The sequence below is a fragment of the Octopus sinensis genome, linkage group LG1, assembly GCF_006345805.1.
Source record: "Octopus sinensis linkage group LG1, ASM634580v1, whole genome shotgun sequence".
NCBI lineage: Eukaryota > Metazoa > Mollusca > Cephalopoda > Octopoda > Octopodidae > Octopus > Octopus sinensis.
In genome coordinates, this window is record NC_042997.1 from 150,077,423 (window position 1) to 150,092,422 (window position 15,000).

The window sequence follows — 15,000 nt, forward strand, 5'->3', positions numbered from 1 at the left end:
GCTCTGTACTCGACTAACTCATACACACACACACACTATCAACGTGGAAGGGAGAATCTTTAGAAAAATTACAAAATGACTAAAAGATGGATAGTGTTTTGTATGGAACTTATCCAATACACCCCCCCTCTCTGCCTCTGTCTCCCTCTGTGTGTGTTTCTGTGTGTACGTGTGTTAAAGAATGTGTCAGCTTCGGAAAAGATGTTTGGCAATTTGTTAGAATTATTTCATTTCGGTTCGATTCCAAATCCGATTGTGCTACTCATAACTTTATTTTTGAATTCCTGTTGATAGGTTTTTTGGAAAAAAAAAAAAATCAAATCAAATCGACAACATTAGAAGTACTGTGATCAATTAAAACTTCTTTCCTATATCTTTGTAAACTTGTGTATATCTAGAACATTATTAATTAGGGCTTATAATCGCATACAAACACACAACTGGAAACAGAAATATATATTCGTCCTGATATACATTCACCCTTATGGAATATTCTTTTCTACTCTAGGCACAAGGCCAGAAATTCTTGGGGAGGGGCAAGTCGATTACATCGACACCAATACGCAACTGGTACTTAATTTATCGACTCCAAAAGAATGCAACTCAATTGTATGCTGTGGTATGTGCGTGTGTTTATGTATGTATATGTATATAAATTGCATGTATTTATTACTGTCTGTATGTACATCAGTTAGTATATGTCTGTGTGTGTGCTTGTATTATATATATATATATATATATATATATATATATATATAATATATATATATATACATACACACACGCACACAGTTTGTGAGAGATAGATAGATAGATAGATAGATAGATAGATAGATAGATAGATAGATAGTATACACGCTGGATAACCGCAAAAAGAAACAGGTAGTTATAGGAAACTGTATGTATAAAGTTTTACAAAATATACACACGCGCACACACGAACACAGTACAAAAACACTCGTTTTAAAACATTTGCATGTACACTCTTGCTGTCAACGAATACTCACACACACGCACACATACACAGTTATGCACATGTATGTATGTATGTATGTATGCGTGTGTATGTATGTGTGTGTGTGCGTGTATGTATGTAGTATAATTGTGCTGCTTGGACGTCTTTTCAAAGTGGAGAGACATGGAAAAGCGGACCAGGCAAAATTTGAGCCTGCTAGAAATAGGAACCAAATTTTTTTTAATCCCTTGTTCGTGCTTTAAAAATTATATGCGAGAAAACACATGGGGGTAATGTAATCACAGATAACGACCGGGCAGTGGCAACTAGACCTATTCGTCCTGAACTTACGTAGTGTAAACAATGACGATTGCTTGACTGCTAGGCTCTAACAATGACAACAGCCACGACCGCGATGACCAACGGCGAAAGCGTTCTCGACTTTGATTGTGACTTTAAGATGATTTCATCCATTGCCTCAATTCTATAGATTTGAGGTTGAGGGAAGGAACAACAAGGGAGATTGCTGGTTATACCGATTCTCTACTTTTATAGTACTTATAGGATTTTAACTCAGATCCACAGAAGGGGCCTATCTAAATATCACAACGGCTATTTTTTTTTTTGTAGCTCACTATTGCCTCCCTTGTCTTTAATAATAATAAATTGTTTCTACTCTAGGGACAAGGCATAAAATTTGTAGGGTGGGAGTGAGTTGGTATCATTGAGACCAGTGCTCACCTGGTACTTATTTCATCGACCTCGAAACGCTGAAAAGCAAAACTGACCTCAATGAAATTTGAACTCAAAATAGATAGAATGATTCTTTCATCATCCTAATATTTATTTTTAATTTAGGTACAAGACCAGCAATTTTGAAGGGATGGAATTAGTTCATTACTACTTTATTTTCATTGACCACCTAGGGCTAAAAAGCTGAGTTGACCTCGGTGAGATTTGAACTTAGGGCAGAGGGAGCGGTAGAACTACCGCTCAGCAATTTTTCCGACTCTCTAATGATTCCCCTAATTCTCCACCCAAACAAATAATCACCTCCAACGTAAGTATAAGGCTTCATTTTTTTTTGCTATTAGAGAGGAATAGTGGATTAATTTTACTCCATTACATGACAGGTACGTTATTGTATCGATCTAATAAACGCACTTTTAAGGGATTTACATTTCAAATTCGTGACCGATATCGATATATCAAGGGTTTCTTTTTAACTGATTTCCGTCTATTAGGCTAATTTTTTTTGTGATACAAAAAATAAACTGTCACCCCCACCACCATTCCCAGACCCAGCATTAACACTACTAACACCACTAGCGTCGTCACCAGTACCAACACCACCAACATCAAGGAGATCACCGCCAACAACACCACCAGCAGCACAAACAAACCTTTGTGCATCGTTATCACTACAACGCTACCGGAACCAACAGCAACACTATTGCCAATGTTACGAATATCAACAACATCATTATCCTCCTCCTCCTCCTCATCATCATCATAAACACCACCATCAACAACAGCACTAACACCTTTGCGCAGCCACCCCTACTAGCGACAACAGAAACACCATCATCAACGTTAACACGTTAGATCCATTAAGGGTTAGGTTGTTTGATAATAGTCCCTACCCATCTTGATCTCCAGACTCTCATCCACATACCTCAACAAACTACAAAACTTACTAAAATCTTTACATGGTATGATAACAGCTTGTACACACTACATGTCTTCAGTTTATATACATATCAAAATACTAAGGACAAGAAAATGTGAGAGGCATAGTTTATGTCTGCAACAAGCCTCAACGTCCACAGTCCTCAAGGCAGGTATCATACCGCTGAGTGCTACACGATAAAAAATAAATGCCTTTCCTACACATTAAGGACAGGCATAAGGAACACATACACACAAATAATTGGGAAAGTCCCACTAAACTCAAACACCCCGTTGTGAAAAACTATCAGCAACTGGCGCAGGACAGCAATTGCTACTCTCTGATGGGGAATACGTTACCTGGTCTGCTATGGTCACCATGGGAACATACAGGTGTAGAAGAATAGACACTGTGTCCCTTAGGATTCAGCACTGGAGATTGATGTGTGTAGTATGGTCCACAGTTAGTCATGGTATAGATATGAATTGGATCCTTGGGTCACACTTTGTCGTTAGCTCCATCACCCGTGTGCTATAGGCCCTGTTCGATATGGGAGCTCCTGGAGTTATGCTGTACCCTACCACCATCTCCACCACACAGGGACATTACTGCCACCACTGCTGACACCAGCACCACTGCTCCAAAGAGAGTCTGTATGTGGCTGATGAACCTACAAAAAATAGCAGCTAACTCACTACCAGATTCCACAGATTACATTCAACTGTTTTAAATGTAGTTCAGAATATAATTTGTGAAAACAAAAGAATGTTTTAAAAAATGAAAGGAAAAATGTGGGGACGGGCTCTACCGTACGTTTCTCATCGTAGATTTTTTTATTACAGCTTGGGAAGGTGAACCTCTGTCTCAAAAACAACAGCGATAAACATATACACCTACACCACATCCTCCACCACAACCAGCATCGGAAGTGATCCAAATACCAACTCCGTTCTATATGGAATGACTAAAACAAACGGGATGAAACAGGCAGATCCAATTTGTATAATAAATATAGAAGTTTTACGCTAACACGTTGTGATCCAAATGCAATTACTCGCATACATACATACATACATACATACATACATACATACATACATACATACATACATACATATTATCGATAGAGAGAAAGTGAGAAGTGAAGTTCGAATTCGCATGTAATTTGTATTAAAAAGATATAAGGAAATAAGCGAACACTCCTTTTAATCCGGTTTCTCTTCCACGGTTTCTATCCCACCCCCACACACACACCCCGTTATACTTCATTAAATTAATATTAATATGAAATTATTAAAATAGTGGAATATTGAAATAGGCTTGTAGCCTTCGGGCATATATAATAATGTAACACGCATTCATCCACGTGGAAGCACGGAAATGTTGCAATCGCCATCCCTCCCAGCTACACCGGCAGCCCTCTCCATCAATGCCGCCACCTTTACAAAATACAACGGCAATCGACAGCAGCAATCATCATCATCATCATCTCCATAAACAACCAACAACTGCTCTAACATCAGCTGCAGCAGCAAAAGCAGCAGCAACAGCAGCAGCAGCAGCACCGAGATAAACAGTAGAATCACCACTATCACTACAACCTCCACCACCACCAACACCACTGCCGCTGCTGCTACCCCCACTACTACTACCAACACCACCACCGTCACTACAACTACTACTACTACTACTTCCAACACCACCACCGTCACTACTACTACAACCACCACTATCCTCCATGCCACCACCACCACTACTACTACTACTACTACTACCCTCACCACCACCACCAACACTACTACTACTACTACTGACAACAACAACAACAACAACACTACATCACTGTCCAACATTCCCATCAACCTCCAAAATAGCCATTCGGTGTTAGAAATAGCAACCAATATCTCCCTGAAATTACACGCATCGTCTTAAAAGTGAAAAAAAAAAAAAAGCTATTAGATTTTTCACATGCTTATGTGGGGGAAAAGTGGAATGGTCACGACTAGAACTCCTTTGATTATAGGCCTGCTAGTTCAGATTTGATCTGGGGCTAAACAAACCGCTAGCATCGATGTTACAGTTAAATCACAATGTACCCTACATGACTCCGCTGTCTTCACCCCGCTAGAATACAACTGCAACTCCCTTTAGCAATATTGTCGCGTACACTGCATACCACCCGGCAGGTATATCCCAGCTTACACAACACTACATCACATCCCATATTACAATAAACTACTACCTCACGGAAGAGATTTTCTGAGCTGTCGCTCTCGAACCTGCTAGTAATAGCAGCTAAATTCCTTGAAATCTCTTCCCACAAAGTCTTTAAAAAGCAGAACATGTATACAGTGGAGTCGTTGATTGAAAAAAAAAAGAAACAAACAAAAACAAATAAATGAACTAAAATGATGGTGGCTATATAGCTGTTGATCAGAGTCCTGCTTGGTTAGGTCTGTCCTGGGTTTACCCAACAACCATAACAATATCATACCACAACCTTCACTAGGAGTATGCCAGGTCATATTCTACACAACACAGCATCACAACTTACACTATATCACACACTGAGGAAGTATTTGCTCGACCCACTAGAAATTGTAACCAAATCTTCCTCATATTATGCCCCGACACAATGAATATTATAAATAAATTAAAATAAGTGAAGGGCGCATAAAATCTAATTTAGCCCTAAGATATGATACGTTGGAAAGGTGCTTTCAGTTCCTATATATATTGTCTGCAAAAAATAAATAAATAAATAGAAGATAGACGTGATGGTCACGGTTAGGATATCTTTGATCATACATCTTCTTGATCAGAACTCATCGAGGATTAAACAGGAGCCCCAATAAAAATATAAAATATTACGCCACAATCAAACTAAAACCAGTGCGAGTTTTGAACCCCTTTCAATTAACGTACTGGCTTGAAAAAATAAGGCAATAATGCATAAACTGCTACATTGTAATGCATCTTCATTGCATGTCTGAGTATGCAGCAGTATGTGGGCCTCTGCTAGACAGACAGGGAACTATTAAATGCATGTATATAATACATATTTTTTCGACGGTGTCTTACGCAAATCTATCTGTGAGATCAGGGCTTACTTGGTCTGGGGCCTTAACAAAGATAAAATCGCTAAGAAAAGCAACAACGTGGTTGTGTTGGGGTATGTACGTGAGCAGATATGGTTGAGTGAATAGGAATCGTTCTACATAAGTAAAAATTAAATGGTTCTAGCTTTGATCTCACAAATCCAACAGTTCGTTACTTCGGGCATGACGGCGAGGGTCCACCTGTCGCCAACGGGTGTGGGATACAGGAGAAAGGAGACTTTCCCAGAGATGTGACCTTTTAAGTAACTGCTGAGGTTGTGGAACTCAGTTTCTCGCTCCGGCGGTTAAAATAAATAAATAAATAGATAAATAAATAATCAAAATTTAACTACATATACATGCACACAAAAACACACATGCACACAAACACACGCAGTCACTCACTTTGAGTACGTAGAGGAATTCATACAAAAATCGATAAGATCCCCAGTATATACACTTGTGCACTTGCATACATGTATATATCTATCAACTTCTCTTGCTTTCTCCCTCATTTTCTTTCTTTCTCTCTCTCTCTCTCTCGTTCTCTTCTGTATGCATACATATAATATATATGGTATTATTATTATTACTATATATATGGTATTACTATGGTGGTGCTCCAGCATGACCATGACTGCATAGCTGAAAAGAGTATAAAAGATATTCGCACATACACACACACATAAATATACATATCATAAATATGTTATTATTATCACTATATATACATATATTTTAATAATAATAATAATAATAATAATAATATATACATATACACTTCTATTATATATATTATATATTTCATTATTATAACTATATATATACTTCTATTATATATATTATATGTTATTATCACTATATAAATATATATGTATAAGTTATCATTACATTTATATATATATATATGCATTATATAAATCATTATCATTATATATATATCATATATATATGTTATTATTATCATTAAATGTATATATATATATATATATATATATATATGTATATGAATATGGATTTGGAGAACTTACATAATGTAGTTAGGTGAGCTTACATCATTTGAGTTGAAAGACAATTTTTTATATTTCAATTACAAAGATAATTTCTGTTAATTAAAGTTGCTCAACTATAATTGCTTATATTGTATGCATATGTGTGTCGAGAGAGGGAGAGAGAGAAAGAGAGAGAAGTGCGCGCAAGCACACACACTCACAGACAGAGAGATACATGAGAATGTAGTTTAGAGAACTACCGAAACTCACTCTCTCGGCCATCTGTGAGGTCAGTCTTTCGAATATAGAGCAGCATTGCAAGCCAGCACGACCTTTCTTTTCAGAATATGGGGTTAATATTATGCTCCCAACCTCATATAAACAACAATTAGTCTGGAAACAGAAATATGACCCAGCCCATTCTTACAAAATGTTTCTTACACACACACACATGCACACACACACACGCACACACACACATATGCATATATATGAATATATATATATATATATATATATATATATATATATATATGAGGGCTTCGAATGTCCCGTCCTGTGGTTCTTGTGTCGTCTCTGTGGTGTTTCATGTTCTTGTCCATGTCTGTAATTATTTTTACTGTTTACCTATATATATATATATATATATATGTATACACACACACACACACACATATATATATATATATATATATAATATATATATATTATATACCCATACACACACACACACACACACACACACATATATATATGCATATGCGCGCAGTGTGTTTGCGTTGTCCAGCACAACCACTTGACAACCGTTGTTCGTTTGTTTTTCTCCTCACGACTTAGCGTTTCGATTTGAAGAACCCGATAGAATAAGTACCAAACTTTAAAAAAAAAGATGTCCTATGCCCGATTTGTACTTTTAAAGACTTTAAGGAAGTACACCAGCATGGCCGCAGTCTCAAATCTGACGCAAGTAATACATATACATAAATAAATGTACACACACATACACAGAGTTCTACCGGGTCTTCTTTCTCCTTCTCACTCTTCCTCTCCTTTTCTTAACAAACCAATCGTAAAAACATGGTTCCGATGTACAGCTAGGTGTAGTGAGCCATTTCAGCAATTTAATTAGTTTGTAGAATTCATAGCGGCGTCGTTTGATTATTAGTCAACACCGCTCCAGTCCAGACGCGTGATTCGAACCAGCGACAGCACGGACCGGAACTGGTTTGTTAACTCTACAACTTGCTTCTTCCCCACCCAACTATAAATTTGGCCACATTGGTCAGAATTTAGTGGCAGTTGTAGCAGAAGTAGTAGGTGTGGTAGTGGTAGTGGTGGCGGCGGCGGCGGAAGTGTCAGCGGTAGTGGTGGAGTTGTTAGCGGTGTTGGTAGTCGTAGTAGTAGTTGTAGTAATGGTAATGGTAGCGATGGTGGTAGTGGTAGTAGTATGTTTGTGAGTGGGGATTGTGGTGGTGGTGGTAGTAGTAGTGATGGTAGTAGTAGTAGTTGTAGAAGTCGTAGTAGTAAGAGCTCCACTGAACGAGAGATAAATTTGAATTATTCGTGTAAATAGTTCATTAATGGCTAAAAGAACGCCTCACTCGAGTCAGTCATAAAATAAAGCCGATGGTTTAACTACAGGAATCCGTGGCGTTCATCATCAAGTGGGAGACTCGCCGTTTCTCCCTGGATAGAATACAAGTCTATCGCAGGTAAACTTTTCCCAGAAGCTCTATTTTCCAAATAACTACTTTTGTTCAGTAAACAAGAATGAATCACAAACTTAATAAGATATCACATAGATGCGACGCTCATGGGAAAACACTTATACACACACACACAGAATCATATATACTTGCATATTTAAGGGTAAGTCCAAGATCCACTTCCCACGTAAGATATAAGCTCAGAGAAGTTTAAAGTCAAGTAAGTGTTTGTGTCATATATTTCTTCTATAGATGTTACCAATGCACACATTTAATACACATACACACGCAGACGCAGGTTATAGGGAGAGTGTATGCAGACATGTATGATTGTATATGCTAGTTGAACCTGATGATGGTGAAGAGAGGCTTTTATTCTCATTTACTACCAAAATAATTTTTATCCTATAAAATATGTTATGGCTGTATGTGTGTGAGCGTATATATATATATATATATATAGACAAACTATTGAGTGTATATATATATACAGACACGCAGGATTGGTTTTATATATATATATATATATAATATACACACAGACACGCAGGATTGGTTATATATATATATATATACATATATCCACGTGTGAGTGGACAAAAGAAGGAAAGAGGCACTCAACACATTTTAGTAAAGTACTAAGCCAACAAATCGTGGGAAGGGATAAATTGGATACATGAATTCCAGTTTTCAACTGGTACTTCTTTTGTCGACAGCGAAAGGATGATAAAACCGAAGGTGCTCCAGGCAGAATTTGAACTCAGAACGTAAAGACGGAGGAATGCCGCTGAGCACTTTATGCCTGGCGTGCTAACGATTCTGCCACCTCGCCGCCTTCGGTGATACATATATTATTATTATATATTATTAGTTCTAACATTTAGATTCGGGCCCCATACAACTTTAAAGTTTCGTAGGCTTGTCACGGGAACCTAGCTCTATAAACTCACAAACACACATACACTCTCCCGAAATATCCCGAATTTATATTTACAAGTTCTCTGAAAATGTTTTAATTTACTACACACACAACCTGTATATCAACTAAACACACACACACACTCGATTGTGGTATTGATGATGATGATGATGATGATGATTTATCGTGCATGTTGACAAAGCTATCACATTTATATTTATTTGCTGGTTGAGCTGACACAGCAAAATCATATTAAACGACGAGTTTTTGCTCATTCTTATCATATATAGCCCTTGGTTAACATTAATCGCAGAAGATCTATGATCAAAGCGTTCCCGCTATGGTTATTGCCCCCTGTAAATCAGATATTATCCGAAACAAAATTATCCGTTAATGTGTCAAATATCTCATTTCTCAAAAGACACTGGCGCTGGATTTGTAGAATATTTGGCTGCTATTTCTAGCATTTCAACGAATGCCTATTTGGCACATTCTCGTTTGCCGGTTATCAGTGGAATTACCCTATAAGAAAACAAATAAATAAAATCTACTACTACTACTACTACTACTACCACCACCACTACCACCACCACCACCGCCACCACCACCACCACAATGTGTCAGGAATTGTTCGACAGATTAAATTGATCTCATCACTTGACCAGGGATTTATTTTATCGACCCCGGAGAATAAAAGATTTGATCTCGGCATGATTTGAACTGTGAGTGTAAAGAATAGTCTTAAATGCCAAAGGGTGTCTATACAGTGGGAGATTTCCTCTCAGGCCAGGCATCAGGAATATATATTATATATATATATATATACTTTTTCAGCTTATATATATATATATATATTCTATACTTTATGCAGCTTATATATATATATAATATATATATATATATATATATGTATATATATTATATATGCATGTATATACATAATGAGATATATATATATATATATATATATATATATATAATATAGCACATAATATGAATATATATATATATAGATAATAATATATATACATAATATATATATATATATGTAATATATATATGTCTATTATGTATATATATATAGTATATATATATATATATATTTCTTTACTACCACTACCCACAAGGGGCAAACACAAGAGGGGACAAACAATGACAGACAGAGGGATTAAGTCATTACATCGACCCCCATGCGTAACTGGTACTTAATTTATCGACCGCCGAAAGGATGAAAGTGCAAAGTCGACCTCGGAGAATTTGAACTCAAACGTAACGACAGACGAATACGCTACGCATTTCGTGCGTGCTAACGTTTCTCCAGCTCGCCGCTATATATATGAGCAGGAGTGAGAGGGAAGCAGTGTATGTATATCTCTATCCACTGTATGCGTATATGTGTATGTGAGTACACTATATATATATATATATATATATATATATATATATATATATATATATATATATATACATAATGTTCACCTATATTCGTATGTGAATGTGTGTAGTGTTCTGTGTTCGAGTGCATGAGAGCGCGTATGCGTCTATATCTCCGTCTGCGTATTCGTGAATCTGTGTATGTACATAATACAAAACCATGCATCGATCAATATATATTCCAGTTATTTCATTGTTGATATTCTCTTTGCTGTTTCTGTGTTAATGGTTGAAGAAGTTGCCAATAATGTACGAATGCTGAAAAATCAAAGCTCAGCACAATATCACAGCATGTTTTATAGATGTACACCTATGTACGTTTGATTATAGACTGATCTCGTGTGTGTATATTTGTATAAGCTTTATATCAGAATGCATTATGAAAGCATACAATGTGTCCGTGTACTAAACTACATATTATATTATGTGTATAACATATCTATGTATTATGTCTATATAGTATGCATATATATACCTATAAATTATGTGTGTATTACGTGTATGTATATACTTCTGCATTCTGCATGTTATGTATGTATTATGCATATATGATCGAGTAAAGGTATGATTAAAGAGATTCCAACTTTGACCATCACGTCTTTTTTATATGTCTGGATACCCAGTAGCTGAATCATTATCGGAAGTGTTGTGGTAAGATTTTTAGAAAATTGACGTGCCCTTTGGCTGATAGTACTAGTGAAGGGACCAGACGGAATTTCGCTCGTGGCTCGCATACATAGATGTATGCGTATTTCCTTTATTCCTTTATTCTTTTATCCGTTTCAGTCGTTTGACTGCGGCCATGCTGGAGCACCGCCTTTTTGACGAACGAATCGACCCCAGGACTTATTCTTTGTAAGCCTGGTTGGTACTTATTCTATCGGCTCTTTTGCCGAACCGCTAAGTTATATATAGATGGGGGCGAGTGTGTGCATGTGTGTATATATTTCTCTTAGGCATTCTGAAACGAATAACCTGGTGTAGAACTCAGTTATACATCGGAATGAAGTTTTGTACGAGTACAGAGCGGTAATAGAAAATTAGACGACAAAGGAATAACCAATGATCTAATGAACTTCGTTAGATAATTGCTTTATCCTTTGTCGTCTAATTCACTTATGTAGTGAGATAGTGAGTGCTCCAGTATGACAGTAGTTCCATGTCTGAAACATACAAAAAAATAGATGTGTGTGCATTTATTTATTTATGTATGGATGTCTGTGTATGTGGGTTTGTGAATTTGGATATCTGTGTGTGTGTGTGTGTGTGTGTGTGAGAGAGAGATCGAGGTGTTTTTGTTGTTGTTGTTGTGTGTGTACTCGTGTGTCATAAGATTTATGTAATACACAACTATTAGCAACTCTTGTACAAACAAATTTATAAATCCCAAAATAAACTACATACGGCTCATAAATATGTAGAAAACATTCTCCGTGACTCGTTGGATAAAACAGAATATGTGAGATGTTACATATATTTGTTTAAGACTAGTATCGAAATATAAACATCGTTATGAGCGCAAATGTGTGTGTATGCGTATATACGTGTATGTGTACATAAACACACGCATGCATACACACATATACACACATATAAAATGTGTGTGAATATTATAGGTACATAAAAATGAATATACACCGAACATATATATATATAACTCAAAACATCCAAATATGTGTGTGTGTGTGTGTATTTGTGAAAATGCATTTGTTTTTATATTTGTAATTATGGGTGTGAAAATATATGAACTCATAAATGCATACATATAGAAGGATGCATGTATATGTAGGTGAATGATTGTGTGTGACAATGTCTATCAGAAATTTACAAAGACAGAAAAAAGAAAAAAAGCATTTAATAAGTTCCACTCAGCTCCAAACGAAGTTTCGTAGTTTGGTAGACAAACCTATCCCATCAAGTATCGAGAGAAGATGTGTGTGTGTGTGTATAAATCTTTTTGTATAGATAGACAGATAGATAGAGAGATAGATAAACTAACAGATAGATAGATAGATAGATAAACTGACAGATAGATAGATAGATAGATAGATAGATAGATAGATAGATAGATAGATAGATAGATAGATAGATAGATAGATAGATAGATAGACCCACCCAACCCCACCCACGAAAGCGGTGTTGTATTACATCGGTCAGATATATATTTATTATACTTAGGGCGGCGAGCTGGCAGAAACGTAAGCACGTCGGGCGAAATGCTTAGCGGTATTTCGTCTGTCTTTGCGTTGTGAGTTCATATTCTGCCGAGGACGACTTTGCCTTTCAACCTTTCGGGGAAGATAAATTAAGGACCAGTTGCGTACTGGGGTCGATCTAATCGACTGGATCCCCACCAAAAAATTTCGGGCCTTGTGCCTAGAGTAGAAAAGAATATTATATACTTACATATATACATACATAATTAGGTACATATACAAATAGTTTAATAAAGAGTATAAAGAATAATTTAAAGTTATACTGTATCAACACACACACACACACATGTACGAGATCGTTACCACTACACGCATATACCATTAATCATAAATACGATATACCTTTCTAAGATTCTTTATGTATACATCAATATATCAACACGTATACGTATACAGCGCATATGCAGTGATAATTTTTGTTTACTTATGAAAGAAAAAATAAACAGACATCACAAATAAGGTTAGAGAGAAGCTGATCATTGAACCCGCATATCGACAATGCAAAATTGTGCAGGGGCTGGAGACAAACCACGACCTGTCTAATAAACATCATCTGCTCCCATTCATACATTTAGATGTGTAAAACATCGATTAACTCTGGCTTTTTATTATCTGCAGCAGAACATTCTTTGTTTAATAAACGGGTATAATCAAGTCAGCCCCTATATATATATATATATATATATATATATATATATATATATATATATATAGATAATATCTATATATTATATATATATATATCCCACGTACCTATATTGATTTGTATTTCCCTCTCGCTCTCATACACACGCACACACACACACACATATATATAATTATTATTATCATTTTATTATCATTATTATTATTACTTAAAACATTTTTGATTCGGCTACAAGCGACTTAGGGTTTCGCAGCTTGCTACAGAAACCTGCCTCGTTCAGGTTCATACACTTATACAATATAAACATACTTTCATACTACATATACCCAGTAGCGCATAGATACATATATATATATATATATATATGTAATTATGTGTGTGTGTGTGTGTGTGTGTGTGCACAGATACAAGTACACTTAGATTCTTAGATTACATCATATATAAATACATATACATAGAGACCCATATGCATTTATTTATGAAAAATACACATGAATACAGTTATTTGTATACTCTATGCATATGAATATCAGCAATGTAATATACATACATGCTCTATTTCTCTCCACACATTCATCTATCCATACATACTATATATATATATATATATACACACACATGCACTTACACAGACACGGATATAGGTGTGTGTGTGTGTGTATCTATACATATATAATCATAGATGTGTAAATATATATATATATATATACATGTGAGTATATATATATATACCTATATATATATATATATATATATATATATGCATATAAATATATTGACTTATAGACATACATATCCTCGCACAACACGTATTATCGCTTCTAATGGATGCGTTATAGGTATATATATTATATTTATATACATATACGTATGCATATATACATGCCTGTATATACTTGTATATATGTGTGCTATATATATATACATGTATATATACATACATATATATACATATATATTTACTAGTATATGTGTATAAATATACACATATTTGCTCTTTCACAATGCATAAATTGTTTACGATTTCAGAAACAAGCGTAGCAGTATAGTAGTAGTAGTAGTAGTAGTAGTAGTAGTAGTAGTAGCAGTAGCAGTAGATATTTTTTTTTTTTACTTTTTTTTTTTTTTGTTGATGTTGTGAAAGTCGTGGTTGACGTCGTGTTTGATTCAGATAGTTGCCCGGAGCGCTTTGCATCAATAGAAACGGTACACTAGACTTTTCATGATTATACCTGGCAGCATTTTTGTTACAAAGCTGAAAGTTGCCAGTTCAATTCCCGCTGGGCCTTCATTTTTATACTTTGTATTCCTCTATGGTTGATAACATATCTAACAAGCATAAATTGGGAAGGAGAAGAATGTACA

At 35.7% G+C, this 15,000-nt stretch overlaps 1 protein-coding gene across 2 annotated transcripts in view; it reads left to right on the forward strand.

Annotated features, from left to right (window-relative positions):
- LOC115210194 (toll-like receptor Tollo) overlaps positions 1-15,000 on the forward strand; it is a 306,397-nt gene that overhangs the window by 8,498 nt on the left and 282,899 nt on the right. The window contains exon 1 of one of the 2 annotated variants that reach the window (XM_036505668.1): positions 8,233-8,426. The exons of the other annotated variant lie outside the window; for it this stretch is intronic. The gene's annotated coding sequence lies outside the window, so the exon portion shown is untranslated. Of the gene's footprint in view, positions 1-8,232; positions 8,427-15,000 lie in introns of those variants that run through there. 2 annotated transcript variants of the gene reach the window in all.